Source organism: Ornithorhynchus anatinus, unplaced genomic scaffold (assembly GCF_004115215.2).
Source record: "Ornithorhynchus anatinus isolate Pmale09 unplaced genomic scaffold, mOrnAna1.pri.v4 scaffold_264_arrow_ctg1, whole genome shotgun sequence".
NCBI lineage: Eukaryota > Metazoa > Chordata > Mammalia > Monotremata > Ornithorhynchidae > Ornithorhynchus > Ornithorhynchus anatinus.
The window spans coordinates 2319815-2335968 of NW_024396743.1; the positions used below are offsets into that span (position 1 = coordinate 2319815).

Here is a 16154-nt window from a genome sequence, read left to right on the forward strand (position 1 = left end):
ACGAGCAGCCCCGTTTCTTGTCCGTTAACGAGCCGGCGGTCTAGAGCTTAGAACAGTGCTTGGCACAGGGTAGAGGGGGAGGCGCACATTAATATGAATAAATAAGTAGTTTATTATATAATGTGTGCACGTAGGGGGGTGTGTGTGTGTGTGTGTATATATAAAAAGAAACAAAATACCACTATTATTAGCTCTAGCAAGCGCTCTATTGGTATGATTGATCGACTGTCCCGGCCGGACGCCGGCCTCCTTCCCACCCCTGCCATTCGGGCCCTGTCCGGGGCACTGTGGTCATACCTCTAATTTACGTATTATACCTGTACTTTATCCATTTATTTCTATTTATTTACATTAACGTCCGTCTCCCCAGTCAAAACTCACCTGCGCTGGGCGCCAGCAGCACGGGAGAGGGTCGAGGGCGGAGACGCACCTTTCCTGCGCGGAAGAAGGCGCTGGTAAACCACTTCCGGATTTTGACCAGGAAAAGTCTATGGACGGGCTACCAGAATGACTGCAGACGGAGGAGGGGCGTGCTGGGAGAGATGTGTCCGGGGAGCCGCCACGCTCAGTGGAAAGAGCCCGGGCTTGGGAGTCGGAGGTCATGGGTTCGAATCCCGGCTCTGCCACTTGGCAGCTGGGTGACCGCGGGCCCAGTCGCTTCACTTCTCTGGGCCTCAGGGACCTCATCCGGAAAATGGGGATTAAGACCGGGAGCCTCACGTGGGACAGCCCGATGACCCTGTATCTCCCCGAGCGCTCAGAACAGGGCTCGGCACATAGTGAGCGCTTAACAAATACCAACGTCGTCATTATTATTATTACGCGTCGGCGACGACTCGACAGCGAAAGACAAGACCAGACCCCCTCTCGACTGTAAGCTCGACGTGGGCAGGGAATGTCCCCGCTCATTGTCGTTCTGTACTCTCCCCCGCGCCTAATAATAATAATGTTGGGATTTGTTAAGCGCTTCCTATGTGCGGAGCACTGTTCTAAGCGCTGGGGGAGATACGGGGTCATCGGGTTGTCCCGCGTGAGGCTCTCAGTTAATCCTCATTTTACAGATGAGGTCACTGAGGCACCGAGAAGTGAAGCGACTGGCCCACGGTCACACAGCTGACGCGTGGCAGAGCCGGGAGTCGAACCCGTGACCCCTGACTCCGAAGCCCGGGCTCTTTCCACTGAGCCGCGCTTAAAACAGTGCTCTGCACACCGTGAGCTCTCAATAGATACTATCGATCGAATGAATGATTGAACGACCCCGTCCAGACCCGCGGAGGGGGGTGTCCGGGCGTTGTGGGGGAGGGCACGGAGATCGGCACTCCCCTGCCCCCGCGCTGAAGCGGGGGGGAAACGAAGGGGAAACGGGGACCCCCCGGGACGGTCCCATAATGGAGGTGCCCTAATGGGCCGGGCACGGTGCCCGCTTGAGCTACTTAAGGGGCGCCCCCTCCCACTCCAGTCCCGGCCCCTCCCACTCCCGGCCCCTCCCCACCCCCGGCCAGTCTCCCCGGCGGGAGGAGAGCTCTCTGGGGGCTCCATTCCCATAACCCCTTCCCCTCGTCCCCTCATCCGTCATGTGGGATCCACTTTAATTACCAAGCTAAATTACCAGGAGGAAATATTAAAATGAAAAAAAAAAAACCCGAAGAAAGGGAAAAAAAAGGAAGGAAAATCATCCACCCCAAGCAGGCCGGCTTAAGCCGGCCACCTCGGACCAGCGCCCCGGGGACCGGGGGGAGGGATGGCATCGGGCCACTCGCTAAAAGCATGAGTGCCTCACTCAATCAATAATTCATTTACTTTAATGAGATAAGTACTTTGAAAACTAATTGCGAGCCGGCTCCATTTACCCCGATCCGTTCCGGGCCTCGATGTGATTCGCAGAACGCGCTGCAGGACGGGGGGCGGTTGGAAGGCTGCCGGACTCTCCCCTTCCTCCCCCCATCCCCGGCTTCGAAGAAACAGAAATTACCGACTCGGTTGCCTCGCCCTCTCCCGAGCACTTGGGCTGACGCTCCGCACGCAAAGCGCGCTCGACGGACACCACCGACGATGGCGACGACGGCGATAACGGTACCCGTTAAGCGCTTACTATGTGGCGAGCGCCCTTCTAAGCGCTGGGGTTCGACACAGTCCCCGTCCCACACGGCGCTCACGCGCTTAGTCCCCATTTCACAGATGAGGGAAGTGAGGCGTAGAGAAGCGAGGTGACTTGCCCAAGGTCACACATTTACTGGGGGCTTTCTGCGGGTGGAGCACTGGACTAAGCGCTCGGGAGAGTCCAAAAGAAGAGAGTCGGGAGACACATTCCCGGCCCGCAAGGAGCTAGAATGGGGCTAGGATCGGGAATCGATCCATCAGTTTGTCGATTTTGTTGCGTGAGTCTTCACTCTTTGCAGAGCACTATCCTGAGCGCTTGGGAGAAAAGAGTTGAGTTAGTGGACCCGATTCCTGTCCTCGAGGAGCTTCCGGTCTCCTGTGTGCAGAGCACTGTACTAGGCACCCGAGAGAGTCCAACAGAGTCAGCAGGCGCCATCCCTGCCCTCCGAGAGCCGACAGTCTACCGCACACGGAGCACCGTACCGAGTCCCTGGGAGGACGCAGTAGACGTGATCCCTGCCTTCAGGGAGCTCACGACCTACTCCGTGCGAAGCGCCGTACTGACCGCTTGGGAGAGTCCGACAGAGTTAACGGACGAGAGCCCCGCCCTTGAGGAGCTTACAATCTAGCGGGGGAGAGGGATACCGAAGTAAATGCATTCATTCATTCAATAGTATTTATTGAGCGCTCACTATGTGCAGAGCCCTGTACTAAGCCCTTGGAATATACAAATCGGTAACAGATAGAGACGGTCCCTGCCCTCTGACGGGCTTACGGTCTCATCGGGGGAGACGGACAGACAAGAACGATAGCGATAAACAGAATAAATAACAGGTAAGAGGAAAGAAAAGTTCAAAGACTTGGACCACGGCGCTGTGGGAGGCGGGAAGGGATGCGGGGGGGGGGGGGGTCACCCCAAGGTTTAAGTGCAAAAGTGATGAGGAAATGGGTCAGTGGGATTTATTGAGCGCTTACGGTGGGCAGAGCACCGTACTAAGCACTTGGAAAAGCACAAGGTAACGGAGTGCGTAGACAGGCGCCCTGCCCGTAAGGAGCTTACAGTCTAGAGGGGGAGACGGACACCGAGAGAAATGACGGCTCTGGGCCTGAGCGCCGCGGGCTTGAGGGCGGGGTGAATAGCAAGTGCATAAAGGGTTCAGATCCAAGAGCCAGGGCGACGCAGAAGGGAGTGGGAGGAGGGGAGATGAGGGCTTAGTCGGGGAAGGCCTCCCGGAGGAGGTGTGATTTTAACAAGCCTTTGAAGGCGGGGGAGAGCGGGGGTCTGTCGGATATGGAGGGGGAGGGAGTCCCAGGCCAGAGGCGCGGGCGAGGGGTCGGCACCAGAGGGGGGAGATGAGGGAGGAGAGAGGAGAGATTGATCGGGGAAAGCCTCTGTGAGTCCTAGCTATCTCCTACCTATCCCAGGGCTCGGCCCAGAGTTGGCACCCCGAAAATCCCCAGCTCCCTCCGCCGAGCCCACCCACCCCTACTAATGTTGGTATCTGTTAAGGGCTTACTACGTGCAGAGCACGGTTCTAAGCGCCGGGGTAGACGCAGGCTCCCGGTCTTAATCCCCATTTGACAGATGAGGGAACTGAGGCCCAGAGAAGTGAAGCGACTCGCCCACAGTCACCCGGCTGACAAGTGGCGGAGCCGGGGGTCGGACTCACGACCTCTGACTCCCAGGCCCGGGCTCTTTCCACCGGGCCACGCTGCTTCTCTAGGCTTTGCCCGCGAGATCACACCGCTTCTCTAGCGGAATGCCCAACCGAGGCGGGAGTTCGGAAATGAAATCCCACCCCCGGGGCACCAGGTGACCGTGCCCTGACCCCGTCCAACAGCAGGACTCCGGGGTTCCCACCCGAACCCCTGCGCTCTAAATCCCATCATCGATGGCGTATTTTAGATTCGTATTTCATTCCGCCAGGTTAAATACGCGTTCCAAGCGCCATCCATAATCATTAAGCCGGGGTTCTAATCGCGCCGTTGGGACCCTCTCCCAAGGCTTAGCGGAAGGCAGGGGGATGGGGGCGGGGGGGGGGGGGGGGGTCTTCCCATTTCAGTTTCCCCGTGCGTCCGCTGGACCTGAAGCCGCAGCACGGCCTAGCGGGGAGAGGCCGGGGCCTAGGAGTCAGAAGGACCCGGGTTCTCATCTCGGCTCCGCCGCCTGTCTGCTGGGTGACTCTGGGCGAGTCACGTCACTTCTCCGGGTCTCAGTTCCCTCCTCTGGAAAATGGGGAGGAAGACTGTGAACCCCCATGAGGACCGGGGACTAGGTCCAACTTGATTAGCTTGTATCTACTCCAGGGCTTAGCGCAGTGTCTGGCACGTAGTACGCGCTTAACGATGACCTTAAAAAAAAATTAGACACGCCCCCAGAGACCCCTGGTGGGAGGCCGTGAGGGGGCCCTGACCATCCCCAACCCCACCCCCCGCCTCTCCAGAGGGCTCGGCGGAGCCAGGGGGAGGGGCCGAGAGGCGTCCGGGAGACGCCATATGCTCCACTGAACGCAGACCTGTACGTGAGAAAAAACGTGGGCCCGGGAATCAGAAGGACCTGGGTTCTAATCCTGGCTCTGCCCGCTGTGTGACGCCGGGCAAGTCACTTCATTTCTCTGGGCCTCGGCTTCCCCGTCTGTAAAACGGGGCTTCGACACCTTATTTTTTGTATGGTATTCGTTAAGCGCTTACCGTGTGCTACGTACTAAGCGCCGGGGAAGATACGAGATCATCAGGTTGGACGCAGGCCGCATCCCGCATGGGGCTCAGTCTTCATCCTCCCCCCCCCGGCCTGTTCCAGCGCCCGCTCCCTCGCTGCCCACCTGCCCGGGCCCGGGCCTGCCCGGGCCACCCTCTCCAAGGCCCTGAAACAGCAGAAACTGTTCGGGCGAGAAAAGCGAGGAGGAACCAAGGACACAAGACTCACCCACTCTGGGCCTCAGTTTACCCACCTAGAAAATGGGGGTAGGACCCCCCCCCCCCGTTCTCCCTCCTTCTCGGACACCGAGCCCACGGTGGGACAGAGATGGGGTCCGACCCGACTGTCCCGCCTACCCCAGGGGTCAGCCCAGCGCTTGGCACGTGGTAAGGGCTCAACGAATGCCACTACGATGACGACGACTGGCGCTACCAAAGGGCTCCTCCTAGTTCGGCGGTGCCAACCGGGCTCTCCGTGTCCCTGCCAACCGGGCTCCCATCCCCCTGCCAACCGAGGGACGGAGGGGGAGTGTGTTTCTGTGTGCGTGCGTCCGTGTGCGTTGCGAGCGTGCGCACGTGGGCAATCCCCCACTCGAGGAGACGTGGCGGAGTGTATCTCTGCGCCCGCGTGCCCAGGTCTGTGCTATCTGCTAAGCGCTTACTCTGTGCCAGGCACTACACTAAGCGCTGGGGTAGATCCAAGCCAGTCAGGTTGGACTCAGTCCCTGCCCCACCCGGGGCTCACGGTTTTAATCCCCATTTTACGGACGAGGGCACGGAGAGGCGTCTCGCCCAAGGCCCCGCTGCAGGCGGGCGGGAGGGCCGGAATGAGAACCCAGGTCCTTCCGACTCCCAGGCCGGGGCTCTATTCATCCGTCCGTTCGACTGCGTCGTTATCTACTGAGCGCTCACCGCGGGCGGTGCGCCGCACCGAGCGCTCGGGAGAGCCCAATCCGACGATAAACGGACACCTTCCCCGCCCGCGGCGCGCAGACAGACGGCCGGACGTCGCGGGCCGGGGCTCTATCCGCTGGGCCACGCCGCTTGCTGTTGTTTTCGCGGCGCCAGCTGGCAGGAAGGAGAGCGGAGCCTCCGAGCCCTTGCTGGGGAGTGGCGGGTGGTGGAGGGGGGGAGATCGGCTCCAGATCAGCCGGGCTTCCCGCCCCTGTGCGCTCACCACCGAGAGCGCAGATGCCTGGGGGTGGGAGCGGAGACGGGGAGGAGGGAGGCTCCCGAAATAACTCTCCGAGAAGCTCGCCGCAGAGGAGATGGAGGCTCTCCCCCGGCCCCGCCTGGGGTGAACTCGGGACACGAAGGCGAGGAGGGTTTTTCCCAAGATCCCCTCCTCCGACGACGCCTTCCCCATTTAGCTCCCGGCTCTCCGAGTCGTGAAAGCCCACCGGCTGTCTCCGGCTCCTTATTTTTATTTTTTTTTGTGGCGTTTGTGAAGCACTTACCCTGTGTCAGACGCTGGACTAAGCGCTGGGCTTGACGCGGGCTGACCGGGTCGGACGCCGGCTCGCGGTCTTCGTCCCCGTTTCCCAGATGAGTGAAGGGAGGCCCGGGGAAGTGAAGTGACTCGCCTAAAGGCACGCGGCAGACAAAGGGGGGAGCTGGGGATTAGAACCCGGGTCCTTCCGACTCCCAGGCTCTTTCCACTAGGCTAAGCTGCTTGTCCATCTGTAAGAAATGGGGATTACGACGGAGAGAGTCCCCTGTGGACTGTGTCCGACCTGATTAGCCTGTCTTTACCCCAGCACTTAGCGCGGTGCCTGACACAGAGGAAGCACTCAACAGATGCCATTAAAAAAAAAAAAAAGATCACACCCGACACGGTCTCTCTGTGAGGAGACGGGGGGATGGGGATTGAAACCCGCTTTACGGAGGAAGAAACTGAGGCGCAGAGAAGTCAGAAGTCAAGTGCCTTAACCAAGATCACCCACTGGGCAGGCGGAGGATCAGGATCCTCTGCCGACTTGTTCATTCCCAGCGCTCGGTACAGTGCCCTGCACGTAGTAAGCGCTCAATAAATACTACTGAATGAATGAATGGATGAAAGGATCAGAACCCAGGTCCGCTGGCTCCCAGACCTGGGCTCTTTCCACTAAGCTGCATTATTCAACTGGACATTCAACTGCTCAATTTGTTTGTAATGATAATAACGATGGCATCTGTTAAGCGCTTACTATGTGCAAAGCACTGTTCTAAGCGCCGGGGTAGATACAAGGTGATCAGGTTGTCCCACGTGGGGCTCACAGTCTTCATCCCCATTTTACGGATGAGGAAACTGGGGCCCAGAGAAGTTAAGTGACTTGCCCAAAGTCACACAGCTGACTAGTGGCAGAGCCGGGATTTGAACCCATGACCTCTGACTTCCAAGCCCGGGTTCTTTCCACCGAGCCACGCTGCTTCTCTTTGTCCGGCTCCCCCTGTAAGAGTAGAAGCTCCTCGTGGGCAGCAAATATGTCGCTGGGTTGGTCCGTATTTCCCGAGCGCTTAGTACAGGGATGTGCACCAATGAGGCGCTCAATACATTCGGTAGCTCTCCCTCTTCTTCCACCTCCTCCTCCCCTCTTCATCCTCCCGCCAACAGGCTCTAGAGCTCCAGTACAGAACCCGTTCAGCGCGGGGGGGGGGGGGGGGGGTTGATTTCGCTCTCGAGACTCACAGGAGGGCTTTGGTCACTGGGCGGACCCCATCAGGACGTGGACCGCAGTCCCCCAGTGCTCCTGGCTGGATGACTGGATTGGAACTCGGGGCCGCGAGCTCATTCCTGCCAGCCGGGTGGTAACGAGGGCGCGGGGAACAGCAGGGAAACGGAATCCTGCAGTCAGTCAGACGGCCGTGGCTCAGTGGAAAGAGCCCGGGCTTCGGAGCCAGAGGTCATGAGTTCGACTCCCGGCTCTGCCACGCGTCAGCTGTGTGGCTGTGGGCGAGTCACTTCACTTCTCTGTGCCTCAGTTACCTCATCTGTACAATGGGGATTAACTGTGAGCCTCACGTGGGGCCACCCGATTACCCTGTATCTACCCCAGTGCTTAGAACGGTGCTCTGCACATAGTAAGTGCTTAACAAATACCAACATTATTAATTATTTATTGAGTGCTTACTGTGTGAAGAGCACTGTACTAAGCGCTTAGGAAACGAGCACAGTAAACGGACACATTTCCTGCCCACAACGAGCTTGCAGTCTAGATGGGGAGAAAGACACGAATAAAAATAAAGAAATGACAGATACGGACATAAGGGCTGTGGGGTTGAGGGGGGGACGAAGAGAGGGAGCAAGGCAGGATGACGCAGAAGGGAGTGAGAGAAGAGGAAAGGAGGGTGCAGTCAGGGAAGGCCTCTTGGAGGAGGTCTTAATATTCATTCGATAGTATTTACTGAGCGCTTACTATGCGCAGAGCACTGTACTAAGCGCTTGGAATGGACAATTCGGCAACAGAATAGATACGGGGTAATCAGGTCGCCCCACGTGGGGCTCACGCTTTTAATCCCCATTTTCCAAATGAGGTCACCCAATGAGGCTTTGAAATAGGGGAGTCTACTTTGTGGGGCTAGGAGGGGGGCAAGTCACCCACCTCCCTGCCCGGGGCAGGGCTCAAAACAGCGGCTACGTAGCAGTGTTGGTATTTGTTAAGCGCTTACTATGTGCAGAGCCCTGTTCTAAGCGCCGGGGTAGACACGGGGGAATCGGGTCGTCCCACGTGGGGCTCCCAGTCTTCATCCCCATTTGACAGATGAGGTCACCGAGGCCCAGAGAAGTGAAGTGACCTGCCCACGGTCACCCAGCTGACAAGTGGCAGAGCCGGGAGTCGAACTCATGACCTCTGACTCCCAAGCCCGGGCTCTTAAATGAACTGACAACCCGGAGTCGCCAGGGCGGCGAATGTGCATCTGAGAGGCGTCAGGACTGGGAATGTGCATCCCAGAGGTGCCAGGGCTACGAGTACGAAGCCCAGAGATGCCAGGGCTACCAACGTCCGGCCCAGAGGTTGTGAATGTCGAGCCTGTCGCTCAACGCCAGGGAGCCAGCAGTGGCGATCAATCAATGTCAATCCGTCCATCGATGGTATTTGTCGAGCGCTTACCGTGTGCCGAGCGCTGGACTAAGAAGTGAGCCGGGGAGGCAGGAACAGAGGCGGGACTGGGCCGCACACGTCCCGAAACCCGGAGCTCAACTCCAACCCGACGACTCAAGCCGGGGCCTAAAGCGGCAGGTGACCGAAGGGGCTGCGACGTCCCCTTCACAGAATGAACGGGGGCGAGAGGCTCCGGGTTTGAGTTCTGCGCGATTCCCTCCCGCGCGCCCCCCACCCTGGCCCCCCTGCCCCTCCCCCGCCCTCTCCACTTGGCTCTCCCCTTCCGAGGATGCAGGCAGGAAATAGCCTGAGCAATAACTTGGGGAATTTTTATCGTTGGCCCGGGGAGCTCTGATTGGAAAACCGTATGCCAAGAGCCGCGTTTTTAAATATTCCGGGGGGCGGCGGGGGTGGGGTGGGGAGAGGGGGGCTGGAAGCTAAGGGATGGAAGAGCCGATTTCACGGCAGACGGGTTTTGGGGGGCGGCGTCCCCCCCTTCCCTCCCCCGGCCGACCTACTTGCGGGAGGGTTTGCCGCCGTTTTCCCTTCCCTCTGGAGTTTTGATGTACTGGAGCGGAGCCTGGTGACAGGCGGGGTGCGGGGAAGGGAGAGGGGGTTAACGGTGGAGGAGGGGGAAGGGGGCGAGGGGGGCCTTCGGCCAGGGGGAGACGGTGGCGGGGGGCCGAGGGGGAGGGGAGAGGCACGGAGCCCAATGATGGGTTTCTGCCGCTCGAAATAAAAAGCAGCGGCCGCCCGCTCTGCGGAGTCAGGAGCTGGCGAGCGTCCCGGGGAGAAGCGCGGACGGTTCCGGCTCCGGGCCCGGCTTCCTCGGACTGGGACGGGGACGTTGTCTGGAATGAAGCCCCGGGGAGACCCCGGACCCGGGGGGGGCGGTCCGAGGGCCCTCCCGGGCAACAGGGTCATTCATTCGATAGTATTTACTGAGCGCTTACTAGGTGCAGGGCACTATACTAAGCTCTCGGAATAGACAGTTCGGATAATAATGTTGGCATTTGTTAAGCGCTTACTATGTGCAAAGCACTGTTCTAAGCGCCGGGGAGGATACGAGGCGATCGGGTTGTCCCACGTGAGACTGACCGTCTTAATCCCCGTTTTTACAGATGAGGGAACTGAGGCCCAGAGAAGTCAAGTGACTTGCCCCAAGTCACACGGCTGACGAGTGGCTGGGCCGGGATCTGAACCCACCATCTCCGACTCCCCAGCCCGGGCTCCTTCCCCTGAGCCACGCTGCTTCTCTACGATATGGGTCATCATCATCGCCCGTATTTATCGCGCGCAGAGGGGGTGTGGAGCACCGGACCGAGCGCTCGGGAGAGTCTGCTACGACAGAGTCGGCAGGCACGTGCCCTGCCCACAGTGAGCTTCTGGTCTAGAGGATGGGCCGATCCGTGGGCACGGCGGGGCCCCGGGACGACGCCTGGCCCCCTCTCCGGCGTCCCCCTCGCTGGCGTCGGACTGCGCTCCTGCCCTCCGCCAGATGGGAAGTCCCTCCTCCTATCTAGCCCGGGTTCCTCCAGCTTGAGCCGCGGCTCGTGTCCCCGTGAGGGTCGGGGGAGTCCCATTTGGGGGACCCGCCGGATAACGCTGCCCGGACACCGGGCATAGGAGGGGTGGGCGTCTCCGTGGGTTGGGTGGGCAGTGGGCTCTCCCCACCCCAGTCCCCCAGCACCACACTCACACATTCACCCACGCTCACTCCCTCCGGCCACCGACCGGTGGGTGAGGGTGGCGGTGAGGGGGCGAAAGCCCTCTGGGGCGCCCTCCCCTCCCCCCATTCCCGCCCGAGGGGCCGGGCCGAAGCCCGGGACGGGTCGACCGGCTCGGGGTGGGGACTCTCCCTCACTTTTGGGGGACCACCACCCCGCCGCACCCCTGCCTCAATCTCCGGGACCTCCCGGGGGGCAGCCGACACACCGGGATTCACGGGGAGGCGTCAGGAGACGCGGCTGCCCAAGGCGGAGCGGTGGCCCAGAGGCAGAGGCAGAGAGAGGGGTGTGTGTAAATGTGAGTACGTGTGTGCTTCCGGGAGGGAAACACACGACAATACCTTCAGGAGGCTTTCCGAGGCCCCTGCCCACAGGTGGGCAATCCCCTGACCTCGGACGGAAAAGGCCCGTCCCACTCCTGGCAGGGTAGGCGCAGGAGTTGCTTTCGCAGCGGGGGAGGTGGCTGGCACAGAACCATCCCCACTCTCTGGTCCGGTCCCCTCTGCACCCGGCAGCCCTCCCGGAAAAACGTCTGGCAGAGGGAGTTGGGGGTCCCCGGATGGAGTCTCCCCCCGGACCCCCGGCTGGCGGCGGGCCAACAGAAACCACAACCCGGCCGCCGGGCAGACCCTCCCCGGACGGAAAGATGCCACAATGCCAGGCCCAGCAAACTGGGGAGTTTCCCACTGCTCCCAACCCGCTCGACTGAGGCGGAGTTGACGGGGCGCTGCCAGGATGTTCTGGCTTGGGGCTGGGGGCTGCACTCAAAGGACCCCCGGATGCGGGGAGGGAGAGAAGGCCTGACGGGCAGAGAGAGGGCAACCGGGCAAACGGACCCCCCCACCGTGCTCTGTGCCACCGACCCGTCAGACACTGATTTATACCTACTAATGTCCGTCTCTCCCTCTAAACTGTAATCACCTTGTGGACAGGGAATGTGTCTGCTCTTTTGCTGTACTGGACTCTCCCAAGCGCTTGGTCCAGTGCTCTGCCCCAAGTCACGCTCGATAAATACGACTGGCTGACTGCTCTGCCTGCAGTAAGCGCCCGATAAATACCGTCGACGGCCGTTCGGTCGGTCGATTGATTAAGCGGTGCCCTCCTCCCTCACCACGTGAGGACGGGCGCCTGTGGTCCCGGGTGGCACCCCTGCACCCCCAAGGGTGCCCGTGCACACACGAGCACACACGTGGGCTGGCCAGGATGCCACATCTGCCCTGCCACGTGTGGGGGGGGGGGTACATGGTTGTAAATCTCCCCCTGAAGCATTTGGTGGCTCCGGTTGGGCGGCTGAGGGGGCACCGGGCGACCCAGCCCAGGGGAAGAAGGGGGCGAGGCGGCGGTAGGATGGACTGACCCACCCGGAGGGGCGTCCGGCCCGTGGGGAGGTGGGGGAGGTGCCCGGCGGGGTCCGCGGGCAGCCGGGAGATTGGGGGGGGGGGGGGCAGGGGACTCTCTCTGTCTCTGCCTCTCGCTCTCTCCGATCGGACACATTTGGCTGCACCTGTGAAAACCGAGTCAAGTTGATGAACGAGCGATTACTGCCGCACAGGAAATTTGATTCTCCGCGGAGCCAAGGCCCTGGGGCCGGGAGGGGCTACAGCAGAGGATGGGGGTTGGAAGGGGGAGCAGGAGCGGGGAGGAGGGGCCCGGCGGGACGGATGGACGATGGAAGGCGGAGGAGGGGGAACGGAGAGGAGGGAGGAGGAACAGGAGGACTGGGGGGAGAAGAAGGAGGGATGGGGGGGATGGAGAAAGGAGGAAGGGGAACAGGAAGAGCTGGGGTAAGAGGATGGGGGAAGGAGGAGGATGGAAGAGGAGGAGTGGAGGGAGGAGGAGGAGGAGGAAAAATTGGAGGAGGAAATACCATGAAAAAGCGGGGGAGAACACACCCTTTTGCAGAGAACATGGAAATGCTTCCCATGATTCTGTCATCCACGTCCTTGTGTCATTGATACATTATATACATATAATTGTGGCATTTGTTAAATGCTTACTCTGTGCCAGGCACTGTGCTAAGCGCCGGCGCAGACACGAGAGAATCGGGGTGGACCCGGTCCGTGTCCCACCTGGGGCTCACGGTCTCAATCCCCATTTTAGAGACGAGGTCACTGAGGCGCCGAGAAGTGAAGTGACTTGACCGAGATCAGGCAGCAGACAAGTGGCGGAGCCGGGATTAGAACCCAGGTCCTTTGACTCCCGGGCCCAGGCTCTTCCCACTGGACCACACTGCTTCTCTACGTATTTCTATCCCTGGGGTGCATCTTTCTTTGCACGAACGCTGATGAGGTTTGTAAGACTGGATAGAACGGACCACTAGGCGCCCCAGCGGTGAGGCCCTACTACAATCACGCCTCCCCCAGGAAGCCTTCCCTGCCTCGACTCTCATCTCCCCACCCGATTTTCCCTCCCTCCTGAATCACCTAGGCATTGGCGTCCTCATCTCCCAGGCACTTAGCTACTCACCTCCCACCTCCTCAGCACTTCGGAACCTCTACCAATAAAGGATAATAATAATGCTAATAATGTTGGTATTTGTAAAGCGCTCACTATGTGCAGAGCGCTGTTCTAAGTGCTGGGGGAGATACAGGGTAATCAGGTTGTCCCACGTGAGGCTCACAGTCAATCCCCATTTTCCAGATGAGGTAACTGAGGCACAGAGAAGTGAAGTGACTCGCCCACAGTCACACAGCTGACAAGAGGCAGAGCCGGGATTCGAACCCATGACCTCTGACTCCTAAGCCCGGGCTCTTTCCGCTGGGCCACGCTGCTTAATAATACGAAAAGGCCCCCATTCTGGGAAGGGCACCCCCCCATTCTTCCATCATTTTCTCTCCAAATGGAGTCACGCAGACACGTGTAATAGTGCAACTCTGTGTGTGTGTAATGGTTTTAAGAAAAATGATCATTCCAGCGGAATCTGTTACTCACTCACTGTGTGCAAAGTACTGCGCTAAGCCCTGGGAAGGGGGGAGCTACAGGATAACCGGATGTGGGCTCGGGCATGTGAGTGTACACTAAGTGGAAAAGATGCCCGCTATTGCTAATTCACTGCCAGTCTCTGCACTTGGATCTGTGCCCTTTGGGCACTCGGTATTCGCCCCTCCCCACCTCTCAGCCCCACGGCGCTTAGGTCCGTAGCTGTAAATTATTTATTTACATAAATAGTCATTCAAGAGTATTTACTGAGCGCTTACTATGTGCAGAGCACTGTACTAAGCGCTTGGAATGGACAATTCGGCAACAGATAGGGACGATCCCCGCCCAAATATCTGTCTCTCCCTCTCGGCTGCAAGGCCCTTCTGGGCAGGGAACGGGTCTGCTAATAATGTTGTATTGTACTCTCCCAAGGGCTTAGTCCAGTGCTCGGTACATAGTAAGCGCTCAATAAATACCGCTGATTGACCGATAGACCGAGAGCTCGTTGTGGGCAGGGAACATGTCTACCAACTCTGCAGTTCCGTCCTCTCCCAAGTTCTCAGTGCCGAAGTGAAGCGCCTTGCCCCAAGACATCCAGCGGACAAGTGACGGAGGCAGAATTAGAACCCAGGTCCTCTGGCTCCCGGGCCCGGGCTCTTTCCACTAAGCTGCGCTGCTTCCCTAAATGTGATTATCAGATTCGGGGTGATACCGGAGCCCTGGCCCATGGAGAATCAATATATCTAGGGCTCGGGTGAAGGGCGGGAGAGGAGAAAACCACCCCCCCCAGGTCAAATCGACAAAGATGGAACACCTGTCCGGAGCAGCTGGATTTCCAGGGCTCACCGTGAGAGCAAATCCCCGGGGTTTCAGTCTGCTGGAGCCGTATGCACCCACGGGGGAAATACTGAAATGGAAAAAAAGAGAGAAAAGGGCCCCCCGCCACCCCGCCAACCCCCACCCCTGCAATCGCCCCAACCTCAAAACCTCTGAAGGAGCGAGAGGTGGGGTTCGGTTCTGTGTTTCCGTTAGAAACGTCTTCGCCGGCCCCGGACTCCAAACTTGCCTAATTATAGCTCTGGGGTTCTGGCAGCTGGTTACTGGAAAGAGTCGCTGGAAGGAGTCGAGGGATGGGGGAGAGAGCAAGAGAGGGGAAGGAGATGGGGAGAGTCGGGGAAAGAGGGAGGGAGAGAAAGAAAAGAGTGGAAAAGAAAGGAAGAAGAGGCTGGAAAAGAGTGAGGGAGCGGGGGAGAGATGGAGAGAAAGGAAGAGAATGGGGGAGACGGGGAGGGAGGCAGGAAAAGAGGGAGGGGGGAAGGGAGGGAGAAAGGGGAAGACGGGAGGAGAGAAGACAGGAAAAGTGAGGGAGAAGGGGAGAGTGGAGGAGAGACGGTGAGAGACAGGGAGGCAGGAAAAGGGTGAGTCGGTCAGTCAACTCTATTTACTGAGCGCTCGCCGTGTGCACAGCGCTGCACTAAGCATTTGGGAGAGTCCAATAGAACGATATAACGGACACGTTCCCTACCCACAACGAGCTTCCGATCTAGAGTGGGGAGACACGAATTAAAAGAAATAAATAAGTGACGGATATGGACCTAACTGCCGCGGGGCTGGGAGGGGGGTTGAATAAAGGGGGCAAGTCACGGCGATGCAAAAGGGAGTTAAGGAGAAGAGGGTTCAGCCAGGGAAGGCCTCTTAGACCTGGGGCTCCCCGTCTGAGAGGGAAAGAAAACCGGTCTTCCGGCCCCATTTTACAGACGCGGCAACGGAGGGACTGAGGACTTGACTTGCCCGGGGTCCCACGGCGGGGAGGTGGCGGAGCCGGGATTCGAACCCAGGTTCTCTGACCCCCCCCCAAGGCCTGGGGTCTTTCCTCTAGGCGCCGCTGCTTGTCGTCCCGCCTGGCCGTGCGGGTGTATTCCCGAAGTGCAGCTCTCTGGACTGTAGCCGCCACGGTGCACTTCCATCTGACGATTCCCTGCGGGAACTGCCACGTCTGCCCCTCTCTCGGGGTGAGCCGGGCTCCTCCTGCCTCACTCTTACCATCGAATATGGGCAGCTGGGGGAAGCCAGTCCCCTCTCGGTTTGCTTTTACCCATTTCCTCTTCTTCCCCTCTCCCTTTCCGCCGGGGAGCTGCCCTTTTCTCTGTTGTTGTTTTTTTGCCATTCTATCTCGATTTAGTCAGGTTTTTACGGCTGGCGAGGCGTATGCAGATTCCTCGGTTTCTTTATTTGTTCATTAAAACGTCCGTAAAAAGGGCATAAAAGTGTCTTATTTTGGTAGTTAATTGCTCTCTCCATCTTAATGCGCGCCCGGCTCTGGGTCTCCTGAGAGCGTCGGCTGAGTCTCTCTGTAAATAACACAGCGGCCACGGCCCCCGCGTCCCGCCCTCCGAGCGTAGGCCCCGTCGTCGGAGAGGAGGCCGGGGGGACGTCGGGGGGCCGGTCCCCGAGTCGGGGGGTCGCTTTCGCGCCCAAAGCGCTCTCGCTTGAATTGGTCCATCTCAGCCCTCGTGACAACCCCGGGAGGTGCGAGGGAAGACGGCTGTGATCATTTATCCCCGTCTTACAGCTGGGGAAACTCAGGGACAGAGAAGTTAAGTGACCGGGCCACGGTCCACTCGGCGGA

At 59.3% G+C, this 16154-nt stretch overlaps 1 long non-coding RNA gene across 2 annotated transcripts in view; it reads right to left on the reverse strand.

Moving 5' to 3' along the window:
• LOC114808841 overlaps positions 1-16154 on the reverse strand; it is a 69576-nt gene that overhangs the window by 6795 nt on the left and 46627 nt on the right. Inside the window, exon 4 of one of the 2 annotated variants that reach the window (XR_003756608.2) lies at positions 6442-6477. The exons of the other annotated variant lie outside the window; for it this stretch is intronic. This is a non-coding gene — a long non-coding RNA (uncharacterized LOC114808841). Of the gene's footprint in view, positions 1-6441; positions 6478-16154 lie in introns of those variants that run through there. 2 annotated transcript variants of the gene reach the window in all.